At 43.2% G+C, this 24,636-nt stretch overlaps 1 protein-coding gene across 2 annotated transcripts in view; it reads right to left on the bottom strand.

Annotated features, from left to right (window-relative positions):
* Positions 1-23,787, bottom strand: part of LOC112207725 (tripartite motif-containing protein 16-like protein) — a 37,324-nt gene extending 13,537 nt beyond the window's left edge. For both annotated transcript variants that reach the window (XM_054670370.1, XM_054670368.1), the window contains exons 1-6: positions 23,659-23,787; positions 22,497-22,618; positions 22,315-22,412; positions 20,325-20,413; positions 17,026-17,172; positions 16,627-16,728 (exon numbers count right to left, since the gene is read on the bottom strand). The gene's annotated coding sequence lies outside the window, so the exon portion shown is untranslated. The remainder of the gene's footprint in view (positions 1-16,626; positions 16,729-17,025; positions 17,173-20,324; positions 20,414-22,314; positions 22,413-22,496; positions 22,619-23,658) is intronic.
* Positions 23,788-24,636: the final 849 nt, after the last annotated feature.

Below are 24,636 nucleotides of genomic sequence, written 5' to 3'. Positions count from 1 at the left end.
TTGGAATTACTGATACAGCAGACTCTTTCAGTCTGATTACAAACGTTTACAATCTGTTCTCTCCAAAACCTCCTCCCTGGAGGCTTTACCCACATGATAAAACCTTGGTTTCCACCACCTCTTATCTTAACCCAGACATTCCTAAGTCTTTAGACAATAACTTGACTCTTTCAACCAACTGCCAATCAGAAAATCTTTGAATCTACCTATGACCTGGAAGCCCTGGTTTCCAGTTGTCCCACCTTTCCAGACCAAACCAAATTACATCTTACATGTATTTGATTGATGTCTCATGTCTCCCTAAAATGTATACTAGGCTGTACCCCAACCACCTTGGGCACATGTTCTCAGGGTCTCCTGAGAGCTGTGTCACAGACCATTGGTCACTCATATGTGGCTCAGGATGAATATCTTCAAATATGTTACAGAGTTTGACTCCTTTTGTCAACATAGGTAAACATGATTATTATTTCAAATGTACAGGTGATAAAATCATGTTTCCAAGTTCATCAATGGAGTTGAGCCTAGGCTGACCCCACAAGAGCCAAACAGGGAGTGTAGGGTTGGAGCCAGATGGCCAGGTGGGAAGTCTACATTTTTTTTACTTAGCAGTTGAGACTTTGGCCAAATTTACTTATGAATAGGAAAAACAAACTTTCTTTGTCTTATAGTCACACAACACAGAACACTTTCATAACTAAAACGTGTGGGTTCCACATGAAGCCATTCTCCAACAACAGCTGGGTGTCCTAAGATGTAACTCAATTCTGACACTCCCTACTTGGAGATGGAAGAGATGCACGGGGCAAGGGATGTGGGAGGGAAGTGACACCTCCGTGCCCTCTCCAGTGCAAGGTGCACACCCTCCACGGACTTCCACCCCTTCAGCAATCCAGAAGCTCCTGGAAGCCCAGCCTTTTGGGTTTGTGTCTTTGTTTATTTTGAGATGGAGTCTCGCTCTGTCTCCCAGGCTGGAGTGCAGTGGCGCGATCTCGACTCACTGCAACCTCTGTCTCCTGGGTTCAAGCAATTCTCCTGCTTCAGCCTCCCGAGGAGCTGGGACTACAGGTATGTGCCACCACACCTGGCTAATTTTTTTGTATTTTTAGTAGAGACAGGGTTTTACCATGTTGGTCAGGCTGGTCTTGAACTCCTGACCTCAAATGATCTGCCTCCACCTCGGCCTCCCAAAATGCTGGGATTATAGGTGTGAACCACCGCGCCTGATGCCTTTTGGGTTTATATGGAGGCTTCATGATGTAGGCATGATTGATTACATCACTGGCCATTGGTGATCCTCTCAACCTTCAGCCTCACTTCCCTCCCTGGAGGAGATCAGGGAGATGGGGCTGAAAGTCAAACCCTTTAATCATAGGGTTGGCTCCTTTGGCAACTAGCCCCCATCCTGAGGCTCTCGGGAGCCCCCTCAGCCACACAGTCATCTCACTGGCATTCAGACACTTACCACTTCAGAGAGTCTGGGGGTTCTAAGAGCTGTTGGGTGCCAGGAAATGGGGGCAGAGACCAAACCTAAGTTTTTGTTGTTGTTGTTGTTGTTCTTTGTTTGTTTTTTGAGATGGAGTCTCACACTGTCGTCCAGGCTGGAGTGCAATGGTGCAATCTTGGCTCACTACAACCTCCACCTCCCGGGTTCACGCGATTCTCCTGCCTCAGCCTCCTGAGTAGCTGGGATTACAGATACACACCGCCACACCCGGTTAATTTTTGTATTTTTAGTAGAGACAGGGTTTCACTATGTTGGCCAGACTGGTCTCAAACTCCTGACCTTGTGATCCGCCTGCCTTGGCCTCCCAAACTGTTGGGATTACAGGCGTGAGCCACCGTGCCTGGCCTGTTTCTTATTTCACAACTTAATATCTCTAAACTTCCATTTCTTCACCTGTGAGATGGGGCTCAGTAAAGTGTTTGCTTCATAGGATTAGGAAAGAATGGACTAATGAGATAACGTATGTCAATAAGAACTTTGTATAGTACCAGGGACATTATTAATGAGCTCCATAAATGTCAGTGGGTGCCAGCATCATCATCATCATCATTATTACTCCTGCTACCATGGCTGCTTTCCATTCATGTTCTGTATTCGAAGGCAGAGCCAGCCCTCCCAGCCCAGGCAAGTGCCTGCCCAAAAACCTCAGGTTTGCCTGCTTTGGCCCCAGCTTCAATCTTGCCTCCTGGGATGCACTAAACACCTTCCGCCAAGAGGTGTGCCAAGGTGCACTTAAGCCTTTGCAAACCTCAAAGACCCTGTCACTTTCCTACTTCCACAAGGGCAATATACAAAAAGAAAAAGAAAAAAAAAAGAATCGCTTTCACTGCTTTTAATAGCTTCTGTCTGCATTTAAAGCTGCGCGTCATTATGCCCTAATAGAACTCAGAGAGCATAAACTGTCTCTCCATTCTCCACTGAAGACTGGGGGAATTCCAGGCCCCCTGGGGAGGGAAGCAGCTGCGGGCAGAGGACTCGCCTCTCCAGGACACTGCAGAAGGCAGGAAATGTTTGCTCAGGCTCCAGGTCACTGAGAGTGGAACTGAGGGGGCCCCAGTGACCTCTCACCCTTGATACCTGAGACAGTGATGCCTGGGAGTGGGGAGTGGGGGTGGGTCTGGCCTATTTGGGGGCAATCCTGGAATCTTGAACTATGAAAAAGGCTTACACAGTGACCCATTCCAGGGGAGAGAAAAGGAACATGAGCTGCTTGTTTAAAGGTGGTGGAAGACACAGCAGAACACACCCTAGCAACAGGCTCCTACAACACGGCATCTAAACAGCAGGGACAGAAGAATGTGTTGAAGCAGTCGGCAGCAGCGGGGCCATAGGGAGGTACCCAGGGAGCATCGAGAGTGAGGGGCTTCTCTCTGCTATTTGCAGACTACCATAAAAGGAGAGAAAAGGACTCCTTAAGTACATAATCGGGGACTTTCCTGACTGAGTCACCCCAAGAAAAGGCACTCCCAGTTACCTCAAAAGGTGGAGCCACTTTGAAAGACTTGTTTCTCCAGTTATTCCTGTTCCTTGAAAATGATAGGGTGCCTCAGACACTGGCTTCAGGGTTTCCCAAGAGGTCAGCCACACACACATCTCAGGTCAGGGTGGGCCCTGCCCAGAAGCGGGACTGTGGTGCCCATGAGCACAGAAAGTTCTGGAAGGCAGGGCACACAGAGCTCTGCCTGCTTCAGCAAGACAATGACAGATGTGTCAAAGGCACACTATTTGGAGTCCGAAATATTTTGGGACCTGCCACTTGCTGGCCATATAGGCTTTGTCAAGTCATTCAAGCCATTTAGCTTCTCATCTGGTGCAAGACTACCTAAATATGCTAACAGAAGGGTTCCTTCTGCTACAGGGCAAAGGTGGCACACAAAGAGTGGCAGCCAGGTCATGTTAGAGATGAAAAATAGGAAGAACAGGGAGAGTGGGAAGAGAGAAGAAAATCCCAGACTCTGCCAGTTCCTTTGTATTCCAAGCACACAGGGTTAGCCTTTCTAGAGAAGGAAGAACTAGAGTCCACCTGGACGCTGACTGCATGCCTCGGTCAGCTGCTCAGAATTCACCATAGTACATATGGCCAGCTCAGTCACATAGGACACACATTGCCCCCTCTCAAAATACTTACAGCCTGGGAGAATAAGAAAAACAAGTTACGTAATACTGAGTCCTGGGTATTCCCCAAAATGGCTGAAATAAATTTTTTTTTTTTTTTTTGAGACGGAGTCTTGCTCTGTCACCCAGGCAGGAGTGCAATGGCGCGATCTCGGTTCACTGCAACCTCCACCTCCCAAGTTCAAGCGATTCTCCTGCCTCAGCCTCCTGAGTAGTTGGGATTATAGGCGCCTGCTACCGTGCCAGGCTAATTTTTGTATTTTTTTTTTTTTTTAGTAGAGACAAGGTTTCACCATGGGTCAGGCTGGTCTCAAACTCCTGACCTCAGGTGATCCACCCGCCTCGGCCTGCCAAAGTGCTGGGATTACAGGCGTGAGCCACCACGCCCGGCCCAAGTAATTCCTTTCCCAAGTGGCCACATACACCTATCATCCACCTTTCGGCTGCCAGCAAACAGGCTGTGAGTGATGCCAGTTAACCGCTCCCCAGATGAGCGTGGATACTTTTGGCTCTAGATACTTGGCTCTTGCTCACCATGGAGACTGTGTCTGCAGCCAGCATCCAGTCCTGAACTTTCTGGGACTGATGCTGAGGTTCAGCATCGTGGCCTAGCATTAATGTTCTCCAAAGATCTAGGACAAGGCTCAGCTCAGGTCTTCCTGCCTTAGGAACCTGCACTGACCTCGCTCCCAGGGTTGGTTCCAAAGGTGCAGTAATTGCACCGTGCCAGCCTCTTGGCACTCTGTGGAGTTAGGGTATGTGCCTTGGCTTCTTGATTAGAGTCCAAGCTCCTGGAGGCTAGACAGTGCAGCCCAGCACTTAGCGATAGGAAGCACTCAGTAACATTTGATACGCTTGAGGAACACAAAAGAACCATACCTGCTTCATGGGTCAGAACAAACAGGAAAGGCAGTCATAGAAGGAGTCCAGATTTCATACACACACACACACACACACACACACACGGTCTCATTTCTACATAGCAAGCCTGAGATTCAGAGAAGGTGAGAAGACTTGGCAGCCAGCAGGCAAGATCAGCTGCTCTTAAAACCAAAGGGGGCCGGGCGTGGTGGCTCACGCCTGTAATCCCAGCACTTTGGGAGGCTGCGGCGGGCAGATCACGAGGTCAGATCGAGACCATCCTGGCTAACCCAGTGAAACCCCATCTCTACTAAAAACACAAAAAATTAGCCGGGCATGGTGGTGGGTGCCTGTAGTCCCAGCTACTTGGGAGGCTGAGGCAGGAGAATGGCGTCAACCCGGAAGGCAGAGCTTGCCATGAGCCGAAATGGCGCCACTGCACTCCAGCCTAGGCGAGAGTGCAAGACTCTATCTAAAAAATAAAAAGAATAAAAAAATAAAGAAAGAAAACAACACAATGTATCGGGAAATCAGATAATGAATGGATAACATTCAAGTGATAACACATTCTCCTGGCTGCCCACATCTCGGTGGCCATTACTTTTCAGTCCAATTTTCTTATTCCTCTTCCTCTGCCTGAAAAGGTGAGACGCTCTTTGAAGCTCAACTCAAGATCACTTCTTCTTCCCAACTTAGTCTCTCTTCCTAGATGAGCTCATCCATTCCTACGCCTTCAGTTACCACCTGTTTATGGCTCACAAATTGATGTCTCAGCTCAACTTTCAGACCTGTATATCCAACTACTTTCTAAGTATAAAGACTTGACTTTCTCACAGGCACCTTGAATCTAATGCATCCAAAATTAAATGTAAGGCCTCTCTAGATCCCACCACAACAAATTTAACCCTCCTCATGGTTCTTTTCTCAGAGATTGCCACCAGCACCCAACTAGATTACAAATCAGAAACCCAGGGAGCATCCCTACCTCCTCTCTTTCCGTCATAACCCATGTCCATCCCATCACCATTTTACATCTCACACATCTCCAAACCCTTTACCCTTTATATTTCCACTGCTATTACTAGAGTCCAAGCCATCATTGTCTCTCGCCTGGATTATGGCAATAGGCTCCACACTAGAATTCCTACATCTACTCATTGCTTTTGCCAATCCATTCTCCATTCTGCATCCAGAGAAAGCTTTTCATTTATGTATTTATTTATTTTTATTTTTTAGAGATAGGGTCTCACTGTATTGCCCAAGTTAGACTCGAACTCCTGCTCTCAAGTGATCCTTTTGCCTTGGCCTCCCAAAGTGTTGGGATTATAAGCGTGAGCCACTGCACCCACCCTCAGAGAAAGCTTTTTAAAAAAATCAACTTTACTCAGGTATAATTTACATGCAATAAAATTCACCTATTTTAAGCATCCAGGTGAATGAGTTTTGACAAATAACTCCATTCTGGTAACCACCACCCAATCAAGATAGAGAATATTGGCAGCACCCAGGAAGCTCCCTCATGCCCTTTTATTCAATCTTTCTACCATGCCTGGTTCCAGGCAACGAAGAATCTGAGTTTTATCATTATAAATTAGTTTTGCTTGTGCTGGAACTTCATATAAATGGAAATATATAGTAGGCACTATTGTGTCTGCCTTATTTCACTCAATAAAACATCTATGAGATTCATCCATGTCATGGTGCGTATCAGTAGCCTGTTGTTTTCACTGCTGAGTAGCATTCCATGCTATGTCTGTAACCAAGCGTGTTCATCCATTACCCTGCTGATGAGCATTTGGGTTTGTTCTACATTTGGGCTATTTGGTATTATCTTTACCCCATCCTTTTACCAGCCTACCTGGCTCTTGATATTAAAATGCATCTCTTATGGGCATCATGTAAGCAAGTCTTGTTTTTTATTCAGTCTAATAATCTCTGCCTTGAGCGGGGGGGCGGTGGATGGAGCAGAACTAATAGGCTTATGAATGGGATAAGTCTAAAAGCATAAAGTATTTGTAGAGTCTTGCCTTCCTTCATCTTACATAAACTCCAGATACCTGCTGTTACCCAGTGGTTCTAAAAGCAAGATCTATGGACCCTTGATGCTTCACTGAGACCCTTTCAGGGATGTGTGAGGTCAAAACTATTTTCATGATAACACTTGAGTATTCTTTGCTATTTTCACCATATTGTCATTTGCGCAATGATGCAGGAGCGATAGTGAGTAAAATTGCTGAGGCCTCAGCACATATCAAAGCAGTGGCACCAAACTGTGCTAGCAGTCATTGTACTTTTCCACACACTCAAAAATTGAAAATAAATTTTAAAAAGAAGCCAGTTTCATTTAAGAATGTACTTGATAACAACAGTAAAAATTATTAATTTCATTATATCTCAACTCTCGAGTAATGACTTTATAACATTCTAAATAACAAAATAGGACTTCTGATTGTTTTCCAGCAAAAATGTACACGTGCAATTGTGTAAGATGCAAGCAGAAGTAGCTTTTTTTTCCCCCCAGAGAGAATATTTATCAATTAACTTCCTGATACACATCTATGATACTTTCTTCTTCCTATATGTTTTGGCTGACTTCTCTTTGAATGCTTCTTCATCTAAGAATTCCATCATTTCTATGGAAAGAATAAATTCTCTACCATGGTAGATCAAACTCTTTTTTAAAGAGTTCCTATATACCCCACACCCAATAGGGGTACATAAGACCCTTCAATCTTTCTACCATAGGGGTACACAACACCTCTACTGTTAACATCTTACGTTACTCTATGATAGTTTGTCACAATTAATGAACTAATATTGATACATTATTAACTGACGTCCATACTTACTCAGATTTTCTTTTTTTTTTTCTAGTGTCCTTTGTATGTCCCAGGATCCCACCAGGACACTGTTCCACTCCCAACCCCACAGTAGCCACTATCTTATAACCCTTGAGTGATCTCACCTAGCTCATGTTCAGCTTGCCTCTCAACCTTCGGCTTACAAGGGACCTATCCATGTACTCGTGTACGCTCTTATACAACTCCCTCCTCTCTGTATCTCACCCCGCACTATCTATCTGCTTCCACTGCTCTGAACCCTGATTTCCACATCCTCCACTCAGTGGGACCACTGTGCTCTACATGGACTCCAGCTATCTGTGCCATGGTTGGAAGTAGTTCTAAGACAGAAAGTTGGGTGATCCTGGGGTTCACCTCATGAGTTTCCCTCTGTCTGGGATCAGTATTCTGTGCTACCTATTGTTCACTGCCTGAAAATAGTTGTCTCATCTATTTTGTCATGTTGTATAGCAGTTTATGGTGGGAGAGCTAGCCTAGTACCAGTTACTCCATCATAGCCAGAAGCCGAAGTCCAAAGAAAGCTTCAAAAAATATAAGTCTGATCATGTCACTTCTCTGGTTAAAATCTTTCCATGGCTCTAAGAATAAAGATCCAAATTTGAAAATGGCCCATGGGGTCTTGTACGATCTGAGCCCCACCTGTGCTCCAGCGTCATTCCCCCTCCTCCTCAGGCCCTCGTTCCTTCCTTAGCCTCTGGCCTTCCTTCAGTCCCTTGCCGTTTTCTCCTGTCTCTAGGCTTTTGCACATGAAAACACACTTTTGCACATGAAAACACACCACCAAACATTCTTCCCATCCTTCTTCACCAACCAGCTACAAGCCACAATAAATAAAACACTGTGAAACTAGCACAGCATTAGATGGAACACAGTCCAAAAACAGATTCATATACGTATATATTTCAACTCAGTGAGAAAGGGAGGAATTATTCAATAAGGACAGTTAGTTCAATTGGCAAGCTATGTTATCCTTAACTTATCCCATATTCAAAAAGAAACTTCAGACAAAGCATTAATAAGCAAAATGTATAAGGAACGACTCCAAATTGATAAAAAGAAAGCAACCCAATGAAAAATGGAAAAAGGAAATGAATAGGCAATTCATGGAAGAACTACAAATAACTGATAAACATAGAAAAAATAAACATAGGAAAAGACATTCAACATTATTAAGAATGAAATATAATAAAATATATATTAAAAATAAAATCTTGATAGTATCCAATGTTTGGGAGAGAAAAAGGCACTCTGCTACACTGTTAAGAGTATAAACTAGTACAGCCAATTCATCAATATTTTAAATGTACTCTGACCCAGCTCTCACATTTCCAGGAATCTATCCTACAGAAATAGCGGCATGATCACTGAATTGCCTGTATCAGGAAAAAAAACTGGAAAGAACCCAAATGCCCATTAATAAGAATATATAGAAATTATAGGACATCCATACATCAGAACACAATGCATCCATTAAAAAAATGAGATACCTCTAAATTATTTTTAAAGATGTCTAAAGTATAATGTTGAAAGTTATAAGTGAGTTGAAAAACAAACAGTACACTACTAGTTATGCATGCATACATATACACGCACAAGAAAAGAATCTAAAAAGATACACATCAATTCTAAAGGGTAAGATTTCAAGGGGGAACTCAGGAAGCCCTTTCTTTTACTTATACACTTCTACAGTATACTATTTGATTCTGTCACAAAGAATATTTCGCTTTTGTAATGTAAAAAATGTTTAAGTGTACTTTTTGAAAAAGAGAATAGATTCGCTATTACAATCAACTGCTCACGGTGAACTACTGTAGCTTAACATTGCAGCAGGAGGCTGTACCGCCACCTCGTGGGGATATACTGCCACAGTAAATTGGTTATCTAAAAATTCCTGAATCTCAGTGCTACTGCCGTTTTGGGTGGGACAATCCTTTTCTGTAGGGGCTGTCCCGTGCATTGTAGGATGATTAGCAGTATCCCTTGCCTCTATCCTCTAGGTGCCAGTAACACCCCCTCCCCCAATTGTGACAACCAAAACTGTCTCCAGACACTGGCAGTTGTCTCCTGGAGGGGGAAAATCTCCCCTGGTTGAGAACCACTAATGTGAAAGAATGAGTCTTGTGAGTGCAAAGTAGAGAAACAAAAGGTGTTCATTCATTCACTCATAAGAATATCACACCAGGTAAAGTCTTCATGAGATAATTCCCTCATGTCAGTTAGAATGAGTGTTCTAACCCACAGGCGCATGCACACAGAATTATTTTCATAGCTTGAAGATATTCTGCAGTTTAAATTCAGTAACAAGAAAACCCATTTTCATCCAGTAAATCCCCAATTGCCACAGGGCAGAAGCAAGAAGGATGCAAAGCCTGTCACATGTATCCAGACTCCATTCCCAGGCCCAGGGCAGGACTTCAAAGCACTCTGTACCATGGCCTCATCACAGTGCTCCAGTCAATAACTACCACTAAATGTAAACCAGCTCCCTCCTGTCCCTCAATCAGCCGCTAATTTCCCCCACGTCGAAGCGTCCCTATGCCCATTGCTCTCCCAGATGCTCTCTATGGTCTACATGTCACAGAAAGAAGGTCTTTTTTTTATGCAGGGTTGGGAGGTCTGTGGAAGCTCAGCTCCGCTATCCACTGCCCTCACCCCAAATAGCACGGGCATATCATTTAACCTTTCCAGATCTCCATCTCCTCACTTGCAAAATAAAAGGCCCATATTATATATTCAAAGTTCCCTTTGGTTCTAAAATCTATGAACAGGGATGATGACAAATGATCCACTGTAGGCTTTCTATACAATTGTAAGTATTTTCTCCACTAAAGATTATTCTACATACAATTAGGTTGGTGTTACTGGAATCTTTTTAATTTCTAGTGTTGGGGTCCTATAAAAACCGTGTTACTGAATAAGCAAAGAATCCTAAGCCATGGCTTCACTATACAGTTACTGTATTTCTAGGGTTTTGTTTTTGTCAGTGTGCATCTTCTGATATCAATAATATACAGATGAATATTGTCTAATGTCTTCCCACTTTCACTATAGTCACATTTATTCCAGGACTAATATATGAAGCTGATTAAGGTTAAGTGGAGTTTTTTTGGACTTGGATTAATCTGAAGTGCTTCTTTATTCACTGTGTTGCTGTATCCTAGCAATCTTCCTACTAGGATAAATTGGCATATCTTCTGATACAGTCAACTTTGGCAAACCAAAGAAAAACACTCAGGAAGAGGAATAAACTAGCACACGAATGAACTGACTGGGCCTCTAGATTCACTGAAGTCGTGCTCTTACACAAGGTTACTTCTGTAGTCAGCATGTAAGATGAAAACAGGGCAATACCAATATTGTCTTTAAAAATCCTTGAATTTGCCCATAAAATACACCTAGTTTTGTGTATAGCTCTGATAATAACTCATGTATAAATAGATAAATATAGAATTTTATATAGGTGTGCAAAACATAATTTTATAGTATTCTTAATTACACTAATTTATCTTTTGGTTTGGGGGGATATCTTGGTGCATATGGGTGAATTCTTGTTAAGTAAAATATAAGCATGAGATGATTTTTCCTGAGATGTTTATCTCAAGCCACTGTATTTTGCATAGATGACTCTTGGCAAAACATACCCAGCAGTCATCAAATATACGATATATATCTAACAGGTCAAAGTTCCTAGAAGAATGACTTTTCATTGAAAAACTCTATTTCACGTGGTTTTTTTAACCGTATGCAAGTATTATTTTGTGCAAAATCAGCAACGAAAGCCCTAAACAAAGATAGGTTTCCCTCATCATGATGATAATGATGTGAAAATCATGATCCCTGATGATGTTAAAATTGAGAATAAGGCCGGATATTAGTATCAAACCAAAATTGTCATGTTTCATAGGCATATGTGAGTGATATAAATAGTAAGTAAGCAGCACTGGTATTCAGAGGAGGAGATTATTTTCAGTTACAGTGGCCAAGAGGTGAGGGTGGAGGTGATACCTTAAGCTGGGTCCTAAAGGAGACTAACTTGCAAAATGAAAAGAGTGATAACATGACAACTGCCTCTTAACTTAAAGAAAACCTAAAAAGTATTAACGCCTCCTCCGAAAAGACAGAAGGCCCTACTTTAATCATTAAATATCTCTTCCTGCAATCCTCAAATCAAGCCTGGGGTCACCCTAGTTAGTTTATCACAACAGTGCAAATTATTCAGGATAATTTGCTTGGAGGAATTAATTTAACATATAAATTAATTTTCCCTTCATTGGACACCTATCAGCCAAGCATACAGGCAATTTTAACATATAAGTTAGAAAATTAGACACTCATGATTTAAAAACTAAAGAATCCAGATTACCTACCAAAAAGAGATCAAAATATCAGAACATTTACTATCTAAAGCCCCAAATCAAACCCCCACCCCAGACTTTACCACAACCAAACAAACACACTGAGCTTTAGCTTAGGTTGTAAAAGGAGAGGAATTATATTCTCCATCATGAAGGGTAAGTGTGGTCTACACTACAGCCCACGAAAGAGAACCCTGTTATAGAAATATCCAAATGCTGGGTGTGGCAGCTCATGCCAGTAATGCCAGCACTTCAGAAAGCTAAGGTGGGCAGACTGCTTGAGCTCAAGAGTTCAAGACCAGTCTGGGCTATATGGCAAAACACCATCTACAAAAAATACAAACAAATTTGCCGGGTGTGGTGACGCTTGCCTGTGGTCCCAGCTACTCGGGAGGCTGAGGTGGGAGGATCAAGGATCCTGAGAGTTCAAGGCTGCAGTGAGCTGTGATGGTGTCACTGCACTCCAGCCCAGGCAATAGAGCAAAACCCTGTCTCAAACAAACAAACAAACAAACAAACAAACAAATCTGAGAAGAGAGCACAAGCATAGACCATACTACTAACAGTACAGTCAGAGTAAACTGAAACAAAACAAAAAAGGCTCTGTAAGTCCCAGAGTCATAACATTTCTAGAACTGTTCTGATTTCAAATATTTCATCACTATAATGTCCTCAAAATTTTAATATTTCTGGATCCAAATTATATTTAGGCTACAAGAGAATTATACCAATTCACTACAGTACAATCCACGAATTCATGCAATCCACCCATTCTAGGACAGACCTTTTGTTCAAGGACATCTGTCTTCAGTCTTTAGTTCTAAAATAAATTACCAAAGATGAGGACTCTGAAGGAACAACAATGGTTTCTACCAATCCAAAGCCAACTGGCTCCAGGAACTATGTTTGGAAATGACCTTGTTACCAATTGTTAACAAACATTACTTTAAGAAGTCCTATTCTAATGACAGACACTCTTATAGACGACCCTCCCCACCCCTTTTCAATTTCTTAAAGTTACGAAGGATTTTGGGCATTTCAAAAATTATTTCCAGATATCACCATTTATTCAGAGTGGTCTGTCTCACCGCTAATTTTCAGAACAAAAATCCTTTCTTCTCTAACTTCAGTTGTGCCTTCTGTAATTCAAGCCCTGTTGAATTTCAAGCTGTACTAACACCGACTTCTTTAAACAGAAGAGAAGGATAGGAAAGCAGGTGAGAAGAGAGAGTTCAGAATAGCCCTTTTAGTGAGAAAAATAGAAAGCAGGGAAATCTCAGGTTCTGGCTAGTACACTGGGAATGATATGGGAAAGTCAAGGGACTCCAATCCTATACAATTGGATTACTCTCAGGTAACTGAAATGCATCTAAAACAGGAAGAAAAAAAAAAAAAAAAGGCAGGGAAAATAATTCATGGAAACCAAAAAAGTGACTCTAACATCAATTTAAGCTTAGGAAGATTTGAAAGAAAAAAAAAGTTTGCATGTAAGTGTTGAGTCACAGCATAACCAAAAAATAATGCCTGGCTTTATTAGGTACACATAAAATTTCTTAGAGCCATATACAGGAATTTTCATCAGGCAGCCTCAAGTAACTTAATCTGGTGATAGTCTGATACAAATTCATATGACCATTTTTTTTTAATGTTTTCTAAAAGTGTTGACTCAATCTTCCCTAACTCTTCTGTTGGGATTGCATAATAGTTACTATGTAAGGCTGACAGTTTCCAAGGTAAATGGTTCTTACTTTCTGAGAACTGATAGTTATAATTTCAGCCTTAAGGAAAGGGAAAAAAAAGAAAATTCTAAGAAAGTGGAGATGGAAAAAGCAAAATAGATTCCTCATCAACGGAAGACACAATAGGCCGGGCGCAGTGGCTCATGCCTGTAATCCCAGCACTTTGGGAGGCTGAGACGGGCGGATCATGAGGTCAAGAGATTGAGACCATCCTGGCCAACATGGTGAAACCCTGTCTCTACAAAAAATACAAAAATTAGCCGGGCATGGTGACGGGCACCTGTAGTCCCAGCTACTTGGGAGGCTGAGGCAGGAGAATCACTTGAACCTGGGAGGCGGAGGTCACAGTGAGCTGAGATCATGACATTGCACTCCAGCCTGGTGACAGAGCAAGACTCCGTCTCAAAAAAAAAAAAAAAGACACAATAACATTAAAGAGCTATTTTGAGATAAGCGAAAAAAGATTTCTGAAAAGGTAGATGTAACAGAGTTTGGCCCCATTTTTGATGTCTGGCCATTGACAGCATTTAAGTTTCCACCATTTTCTATTCTCCCCTCCTCCACACTGCCCCACTGCACACCTGGTGCTTTAGATAAAGAAATCCATGGGCATCTCCTGAGCTCCCAGCACTGGCAGGAAGCTTGAATCCCTCAAGCCCACAGATCAAATGTTCTCCAGCCCCACTCCCTAGCCACTTTAAAGGCCCAGCCTCCTCTCTGTTCTTGCCATTTTGGACCAGCTTTCATCTATCCTGCTCTCCCCAGAAACCCTGTGTATGAATAGTAAACTTTCAAGTTCTCTTAGTGTGTGAAATGTCATCAGTCTTGACATCTGGCCTATTAACTGAGTCCCTCATCTCCCGGGGGGTGATCACAAAACAGTGGGATGAGGTAAAGCAAACAAAAGCTGCCCACAGGAGGGTATGAGCTGGGGGCAGGAATGACTACAGATTAAGGCAAAGTTTTATAGGAAGGTGGTATTAGGATATGTAATTAGCTATGAGCTTCTTTATTTTGTTTGGACATGGCACTATTTCCATCAGTACAAGAAGGGGCAACAAGCTCAGCTCTGCACAACTAGAATTTCTTGGCTTATTCCTGAGGCCAGGGAAGGGGGGTAAAATCACTGCATGGTGACAGCAGTCATTTCAGGTACAGATAAAAATACACACATATACATATAAAAATTGAGCTTTAGAGTCTATAAGGCTAGTCCAGATTTCAGTTCAGTGTTTCTTCACTTGGATTTGTGATATTCTGATAGCTTTGCAAGAGAAAATAACCAGGGTAGGAGAGGGGGGATTTTCATCCCTTAAAATATAATAAAGCATCGCCACTGTAACAACCTATAAAAGTATAATTCTTTGGTATTTAACAAAATGAAGAGTCTGAGTGGATTTGTCCAGACATTCAGGGAGATTCTCCACTGTGAAGTCTCTGGTGTCTAATGAGGGCTGAACTACACGAAAGCTCTGCCACATTTATGTGACAGAACTCATACCGGAGAAAAACCCTACAAGTGTAAAGAATGTGGTGAAGCCTTCAGCCAGAGCTCAACTCTTACAAAACATACAAAAGTCTACACTGGAGAGAAACCCTACACCTGTAAAGACTGCGGGAAAGCCTTCAGCCAGAGTTCATCTCTTACCCAGCATCAGAGGGTTCATACTGGAAAGAAACCATTTGATTATCAGGAGTGTGGGAAAGCCTTCAGTAGAAGCGCCCATGTTACCCAACATCAGAGGATCCACACTGGAGAGAAGCCCTGTGTATACATACATACATATGTGTATATACACATACGTATATATACATATGTGTATATACACACATATATTTGCATATATAATATAAAAATATATATACTATATACTATACATATATATACTTTTTTTTGCAGATACTTGAATGTTTGTGTTCATTAGAGTTCTAGGCTCTCTTGTAACTCTTTTTGTGCTCTTTGGGTGATATTATCCACTCCCATGGCTTCAATTTCATCCATTCTCAGGCAACTCCCAAATCTGTACCACCAGTTAAGATCTCTTTCCTTTACTAAGATACATTTGGCATGTCGTCCTTATATTCATCTAGCCTCCAGACATTACCACTTAGAGCAGGTTTTCTCAACTGCAGCACTATTGACGTTTTAGACAGACAAGTCTTTGTGTGGGGCCCTGTCCTGTGCATTGTAGGATGTTTAGCAGCATCCCTGGACTCCACTCACGAGATGCCCATAGCACACTTCAGACATTGCCAAATGTCCCCTGGGGGGCAAACTTGCCCCTGGTTAAGAACCACTGGTTTAGACTTATTACAGACACTTCAAACAACTTAAGAGAAACTGAACTCATCTTCCACTCCCTAAATTTGCTACTTCTCCTGTGTTTTCCATCTCAGGGAAGAGAACTTCCATTCCCCTACACATCCAGACCAGAAATCTGAGAATTTTTTCTTTTTTTTTTCTTGAGACGGAGTCTCACTCTGTCACCCAGGCTGGAGTGCAATGGCATGATCTCGGCTCGCTGCAAGCTCCACCTCCTGGGGTTCACGCCATTCTCCTGCCTCAACCTCCCAAGTAGCTGGGACTACAGGCGCCCGCCACCACGCCCGGCTAATTTTTTGTATTTTTAGTACAGATGGGGTTTCACCATGTTAGCCAGGATGGTCTCCATCTCCTGACCTCGTGATCCGCCCACCTCGGCCTCCCAAAGTGCTGGGATTACAGGCGTGAGCCACCGCGCCCGGCCGAAACCTGAGAATTTTCTTTGTTACTCCCTCACCTCTTAAATCTACACAACAAATTATGTCAATTTTATATCCTTAAAATTATTCAAATTCTTTCCTTCTCTTCATATTTCTTATATAGCAGAAAACTAGGTAGGATAAGGACAGAGTAAATGAAGAAGTGATTCCAGCTACTAAAGAGGAAACGGGAATAGCCTCATAAAATGCCTCAGGATGAGGCACAAAGCTGATCTCTGGATCATGTGTTGGGCTTATAACTTTAAGGAGGAAGTATCTCTTCCTTCAGTCTGGAAAGAAATAAAGAGGCAAGCTATTAGGATTCTGATGTGGTCAAGTGAAGATGAGACTGCAGGGGGATTCAACATTTTCTACAGGCCCGGAGGATTTGGGAAGAACCCCTAACTCTTATTTCTAAAGATGCAATCCGCCTTGTTCTCACTTACGTGTACAGCTGCTTCTTGGCACCTCTCCCTCCTGCATTTGCGTTCGTGGGCTTACCACTTCTTCCAACTAGGAGATGATACCAGGTTTGGAAAATGGAAATCCTACTCAAGAGATACAAACAGAATGTAATTTTAAGTTCAAAAGAGAAAGGACCACTCTATTCTCAGTCCCACTCTGTTGCATTTTAGAGAGGAGAAAATGAAATAACTAATTGTCAAAAGCAATTAAATAATTTCTACCCAAGTAGGGTGAGAAACAGTTTAAGGATCTGATCTGGATTCTGTGGGGGAAAATAACCAAAGCCTCATTTGTTATCATCCCCTAATAGAAGCAAGGGAATCTTTAGAAGGCAAAGGTATCCTGAAAGGTCAATCTGGGGTGGAAGGACCCAAGCTTACCCAAGGAGACCAGGTTCCTATAGTTCTCCAGCATTACATCCCTGTAGAAGACTCTCTGAGCAAGGTCCAGTTCTCTCCATTCTTCCTAGTGAAGTTCACAGCCACATCCTTGAATGACGTAAAGCCCTGAAACACCCGCATGGGGTTCTGAAGAAAAAGTTAAATGAGGCATACTTAGGGGAGACTGATGGGATGGAGAGGAAATAGATTAAACTATGTTCACAGTGTCAAAGACAAGATTTTATTGACTCGTATATTAAGGAATCTTAAAATCTTAAAATGCGTATACCCCTTTGACATAATTTGATAGTTTTGTTTTACAGTAATTTTATATACAGAACTCAATTATAAGAAAACTATCGGCTGGGTGCAGTGGCTCACGCCTGTAATCCCAGCACTTTGGGAGGCCGAGGCGGGCAGATCACGAGGTCAGGAGATCGAGACCATCCTGGCTAACACGGTGAAACCCCATCTCTACTATAAATACAAAAAAAATTAGCCAGGCATGGTGGTGGGCGCCTGTAGTCCCAGCTACTCGGGAGGCTGAAGCAGGAGAATGGCGTGAACCCGGGAGGCGAAGCTTGCATGAGCCGAGATCATGCCACTGCACTCCAGCCTGGGCAACAGAACGAGACTCTGTCTCAAAAAAAAAAAAGAAAACTATCAGAAATATGGAGAGTTATAAACAAAGAATCACATCTATTTATACCTTACAATAGAAAAATAGCAAAATCGTTCTAAATAACCTAAATGTTTGAGAACAGTGCTACAAGCTGCTAACTGTCCATGAAAATATACCTCCTCCTCTCCTTTCTAGGTATACAAACATTTCCCAACCTCCTCTGTAGTTAGACCTGGCCATGAGATCCTAACCAATGGAATGCAAGCAGAAGTGATGTGCGCCCTTTCCAGGCCTGACTCACGTATATTCCTCCATGCTGTTTTCCCCTTCTGACTGGCTGGTAGGGCCATGAGCCCCAGAGTGAGTTTGGAAGCCATGTGGTAAAGAGGCTAGAGCTTCAGGTAGCTCAGGTCCCTGAATGGCCATCCTATCAATCTATATATCCAGTCACATGGCTATGACAGCAAACAATACACTTCTACTGTATTAAGGCCATATATATTTTGGGTCTATTGGTTACAACAGTTATTAGTAAGCCAACCCAAACTAATTCAGAAATCAGCACCTTCAAGTGGGAGATATCATAATAAAAAGTTCAAATACACAGGTGGCATTGGATTGACAGTCAGGTGGCAAGCTTCAAAGAAAATAATATTTACGACTGGAGAAATGCAGACTCTCTTTTTTTTTTGAGACGGAGTCTCACTCTGTTGCTGGTGGGCAGTGGCCACGATGATCTCGGCTTACCGCAACCTCCATCTCCCATGTTTAAGCGATTCTCCTGCCTCAGCCTCATGAGTAGCTGGGACTACAGGTGTGAGCCACCACGCCCAGCTACTTTTTTTGTATTTTTAGTAGAAACGGGATCTCACCATGTTGTCCAGGCTGGTGACAGACTCCTGACCTCAGGTGATCCGCCCACCTCGGCCTCCCGAAGTGCTGGGATTACAGGCATGAGCCACCGCATCCAGCCAACAGATGCAGACTCTTAATATACACTGGCAAACTAATTAGCAACTATGAGGGCAGGGCAAATGCTCACTGGGCCTGTGGCTCTAGAACAGGTTGGAAAGCGCCGGAATGCTCTTTGTGTAGAATACTCCTGGATATGTCTGGCGAACAAAGAATGAGTTAAGTTCAGGAAACAATGTGTCAATTTTCAAGCCAAAACAAAAGAGAATAGAGTGCAGAAATCTGAGGCCTCACGTGGTTGGAAAAGCAAACTGTTTCTAGATCTCATACAGTGGGAAGTAAGTCTAACAAGAGCTTTGAGCAATAAAGGCCCATTACACCTGTTAACTAAACAAAGTGATTTAGCCCTGTAAAAAAAAGTCAGATTAAGGATGTGGCCTTCCCACCCAAGCCTATTGTTCAGCTGGCCTTAAGGTTATCTTCAGTTAAGTTGAGAGAGACAGATGGTAAGTAAGAAACTAAGACATAGGCCAAGCTGGCCAGGCGCAGTGGCTCACGCCTGTAATCCCAGCACTTTGGGAGGCCGAGGCGGGCGGATCACAAGGTCAGGAGATCGAGACCATCCTGGCTAACACGGTGAAACCCTGTCTCTACTAAAAATACAAAAAATTAGCCGGGCGCGGTGGCGGGTGCCTGTAGTCCCAGCTACTTGGGAGGCTGAGGCAGGAGAATGGCGTGAATCTGGGAGGCGGAGCTTGCAGTGAGCCGAGATGGCACCACTGCACTCCAGCCTGGGTGAGAGAGCGAGACTCTATCTCAAAAAAAAAAAAAAAAAAAAAGAAAAAAAAAAAGAAATAAGCAAAGCTTGAGAATTATATCTAGGAAAGAACTTTGAGTATAAGAAGTCTTTAAGTTTTTGTGGAACAACACCTCCGTGATTTCAATGTACTGACTTTTTTCCTGTGCCAGAGGAATCAGTATCTTGCTTCGATTCTAAGTAATTTATGTCACTAACTTTCTATAAATCTTTCAACTTAGCCTTCAGGGCCCACATCAAATCTCACTACTTTCATTAGCCTAGGAGCTGCTTAAAAGGACTTTAAAATGCTAGTTGAATGAATAAAACCTTCCTAAATCTCTCTCAGCCAGACACATTTGCTCCTGCTCCTCCAAGTCTATACAGCATTTTCCCTAAGACACTTTATTATTGAGTAGGCCCTTAATAATAAGGGCCCTTAATAATAAGGCCCTATTTAATAATACTAAATCTGCTGGTTTGTGCCACACAGATTTGTGTACATCTTTTCTCCCCAAAATATTCTAAGCAGATGCAAGCAAGAAATGCCTCACGTGCCTTTGCATATCTACGCCAAATGTCTCAAGTGAACAAAAAGAAGCTTGATTCTTACCCAACCATGTTCTAGGAGTCACGCTCCTCAATTATCTGCTAAAGAGGCCTCATTCCCATCCTGCCCCCACCATCCTTTCTCCACACTGCCAACTGATGGGCGAGGCTACCAAGCCTCCTGACCTTCACTGCTACTGCCATACAACTGAGGAACACTCAAACACCATCCCGTTGGCAGTCCATCCCACCTGCTTGATCCTTTCCTTTCAAACTGCTGTGGCTAATGTGGTTGACAAGCTTCATGCTAAGAGAAAAAAATTTGCTTCAGGAATTAAAATAAGATTTCTGAGAAGAGAGGAAAATCCCCAACTCAATTAAAACAAAATTTCCGAGAAGAGAGGAAAATCCCCAACTCACCTGGGACTCTGCTGTCCGGCAAAGAGCAGCCATATTTTCCTTCTTAAGATACCCCTTTTGGGAAAGGGCAGGGTCCTCAGAGGGCAGAACTGGAAGGAAATTGACATAAAGGAACCTGGTTTATCTTTATGTATCTCAAACCTATGAATTTAGAAACAGCCACTTATGAGAAAATGTGCCTCTGACCTTGGCTGTCCATAGCTTGAAGGATTTTACAGACATCTATGTAATGAGACTTCAAAGATAATCTCAGAGGATAGAATGAACATAAACTTAGGGAAAGGTATGACCATTAACTGGGCTCAGGATCTGCGTGAGCCACTGCTCTGAAAACGAGGTTCCCTGGGACCAAAAAACCCTAAAACAAAACAAGAAGTGCAATGTTACAGTTGGAGAGGTGCTTAAAGACCTCCAGGCTCAACTCCTTTATTCGCAAATGGAGAAAGTGACCAATTTTGTAGAACAAGAAAAAGGGAGTCACAGCAGCAAAAGACAGCAGTGCCCACCCCAGCAGTCATGGTCACAGACACCTTTAGCCACCCCATCGTGAGTATTCCAGGCCCACGGTGAGTCTGTGGCCATCTCAGGCCTGTTAACACCACACACGCTCCACTAAATTGTATGTGTCGTATCATTCACCACTGCATCCTAAGCACCGAGCACGGTGTACTTGACAGACAGCAGTCCCTAAGTATAGTGAATGAATTAATGAATGAGCCCCAAATTCCCTTGGTCTGATTCTATGCCCAACAAGCAACCTTCTGCTCATAATTTACTTCTCCATTTTGATTTTTTTACCTGTAGGGAGAGAACTGCTGATCCTATTACCTTTGAGCATTTCTTTGCGCTTATCTCTAGGTAGTAGGGTTACATGCTATTTATCTTATTCTACATATCATTCTATATTTTCCTAATATTTTACAGTTTATTATTTCTTCAATCCTCTCTCCACCCATCTCCAAAAAGCAGTACTTAAACCTCCTTGTGGATTTGTTTGGGGGAAGAAGTAGTTCTTTTAGGCCTCAGTTATTACCAAGTACAGGGTTTCACAATTTTGTAGAATTCATGCCTCCTGTAATCCTTTGTCATTGGAACTCTGGCTCTGGAGTCTGCCTGCCTACTGCCTTTACATCCTGGCACTGTGTAACCATAGCCAAGTTTCTTCTGGGCTTCAGTTTCCTAATTTTACAAAAGAGATTAATAATGGTACCTACGTTGCTACAATGTGCGTTAATGCACATAAACGGCCCAAACCAGTACCTGGTACAGAATAAGCACTCAGGAAAGGTCATTTAATCATCAGTTAATTATTATTCTCAATATTTTCTGCATATCAGCATTAACCAAGACTTTATGGTGCTTTCTTTCTATACTTTGTTTTACGAGGAAAAAAAGGTATGATCAATATGTTTGGTCATACTCCCAAATCCCAACTTCCCCACAAGATGCCTGTCCCCTCCCTGTACTGGACACTGACAGTCAGTGGGGGCTAAGGTAGAGTTAGGAACTCCTAAGTTCCAGGACTTCCAGAAATCAGAGGGCCTGAGGGCAGGATATTATAGGAAAGTCAAACAGACTAGAGATAGACTATGGAAGTCCCTTCTAATCTGGGGCATCCCTTTGTATCTCCTTAAGAGAAAGCGCTTTTTAAGAGAAAACTGAAAGAGAGCCAAGGAGCAGTCTCTAATTCTGCCAGAAATGAGCAGCAGGGCCATGGACCCTGGGGACGCAGGCCCCAGCTCTAGCCCTGAGCTCATAGAAGGTTCAAGGGACTAAGGCTCTCCCATGTGCTATAATGCCAAATCAAATCATCAGCCTCTCCATACCTATTTCTTTCTCCTCCTCCAAGGAGTCTGACTTATCCCCCCTCATCCTTCAGAAAGGCAGGTGGTATAACGGAAAGAGTACGGAAGTAAGGTATCTTGTTTTTTCAGAGTTTCAAATTAAAAGGGAATATTAGTAAAATCACTACCATTCTTCGCACACTCACCATACACCAGGTGCTTTCCATAAATCAGTATTTACAGATGAGGAAACTGTTAACTTGCCCAAGGTCTCTGTGCTGCCCACACACATTTTACAAGGTTGCTGTAAAGAAAAACTAAAATGAGGTTGTGTGTGCATACTGCAGATTCTCGGCTAATGGCAGGACCCTTTATTTCTATTTCTTACCTCTGTTCTGGAGTTTGCAGGTCCAATCCTCCATAATCATAGCCTTTGCGCCACTATTTGGGTGTAGCAACCTTTCCGTTCTCCACATATCTTCCTGGGAATTGCCAGCATTCTGCCAGAAACTGTGGCAAGAGATTCTGGATTGAAGTTTTCCCCTTTCTCATTGTATTTCTTTTTTCATTCTCTGAGACTCTACTCAGAACGCAGAGTCTGACGCAGTATCTTTTGAGCTAAAGCTAAATTCAAGAACTTCAGCAGCCATTTAATCTTCAGGAAACCCTAAACACAGGCAAGTCTCAGTACCTTTATACCACCAGGGCCCTGCAGAGTCAGACACTGGGAACATAGACAGTTACAGACAACAGTAAGGATACTGTGCCTGATGAATACAAAAGTGCAGGGTGGTGGAAAGTGCCCTGCTGGGAGTGCCTGGATTCTAATTTCCACTATGTGCTAGTTGGCTGGGTGACCTACAACAAGCTACTTTTCATTCTTGGGTGTTTCCTTCTTACGTACAAATGGGCAGATGGATGCCTACTATTAATAAAAGCAACAACTGATTGATCCCTTACTTGGTGTCTGGCCCTGTGTCAACTGTTGCATGTCAAAATTCCATTTAATCCTCACAACCACCACTTAAAAGTAGGTACAACAAATCTCAAATTACAGGTAAAGAACACGAGACATAGAGAGTAACCTGCCTACACTCACATCGGAGCAATACCACTCTCTGAAAATGTGGATAAACGGGTCTCTGATATCCATCCCCTCCCACGTTCACACTGTCAGTCTATAAAACGGTTCCACCACACTGCAGGCTGCAGAGACATAAGGGACGCGTTGGTGCCTAACCTGGGCCCTGGTACAGGAGCCTTGGGCGCTACCTGCCTCACTTTCCAACCAAATGCTCCAGGCTGTGCGGGCCCTCAGCCGGTTTCCAAGCAAACGACCCGGAGGTGTCTCGGATAAGAAACACACATACACCCCACTCCCACACACACAAAACCCAAAGACACGCTCCAGGGGCAGAGGGGGCGCGTCAAGGTGGCCGAACCCTAGCTCCAGCAGAAGGAATTACAGTCAGATCAGCGGGCCCGGGGAGAGACCCAAAAGGGAGCAGCCGGGACCCCAAGTCTGACAATCCACTGCTGAACACACACACCCTGTCCAGCGTCTGCTCCTCCCCGGTCCAGACACAGAGAGGGTTCTCTGCTCTGGGGGACAGGGAGGACACAGACTCGCCACGCGCGGAGCTCCTCCAGAGAAAGGGGCCAGAAGCGGAAGTAGGCGCCGAGGCTCCTGGGAAATGTAGTCCGGAGCGGCCCGGGCGACAGAGCGAGATTCTCTCTCGAAACAAAAACAAAACAAAAAAACTAAACAATGTTAAAAGTGAAGCTATAGAGCAGAAATTTTTTTTCTTTGAGACGCAGTCTCGCTCTGTCGTCAGACTGGAGTGCAGTGGCGCGATCTCGGCTCACTGCAACCTCCGCCTCCCGGGTTCAAGCGATTCTCCTCCTCAGACTCCCGAGTAGCTGGGATTACTTGCGCCCGCCACCATGCCCAACTAATTTTTTTATAATTTTAGTAGAGACCAGGGTTTCACCATATTGGATAGGCTGACTTCGAACTCCTGACCTCAGGTGATCCACTCACCTTGGCCTCCCAAAGTGCTGGGATTACAGGCGTCAGCCACCACGCCTGGCCCAAAAATTGTTTCTTATGCTTGATCTAGTCTGTTGTTAGAGTCTTGATTGTATTTTTCATGTAATTCATTGGATTCTTCAGTTCCAAGTTTTCTGTGTGGTTCTTTTTTATATCTGTTAAATTTCTCATTCAAATTATGAATTTTCTTGATTTCATTGAATTGTGTAACTGTATGCTCTTGAATTCCACTGTTTCCTTAAGATTATTATTTTAAATTCTTTTTCTGGAACTTTGTATATTTTCTTTTTTTCTTTTTTTTTGAGACAGAGTCTCGTTCTGTCGCCCAGGCTGGAGTGCAGTGGCGCGATCATCTAGGCTCACTGCAAGCTCTGCCTCCCGGGTTCACGCCATTCTCCTGCCTCAGCTTCCTGAGTAGCTGGGACTACAGGCGCCCACCACCACACCCAGCTAATTTTTTTTTTTTTTTTTTTGTATT

This window comes from Pan troglodytes, chromosome 19, assembly GCF_028858775.2.
Source record: "Pan troglodytes isolate AG18354 chromosome 19, NHGRI_mPanTro3-v2.0_pri, whole genome shotgun sequence".
NCBI lineage: Eukaryota > Metazoa > Chordata > Mammalia > Primates > Hominidae > Pan > Pan troglodytes.
Note: the sequence above shows the minus strand (reverse complement) of the source record. Positions and strands in the feature narration are given on the sequence as shown.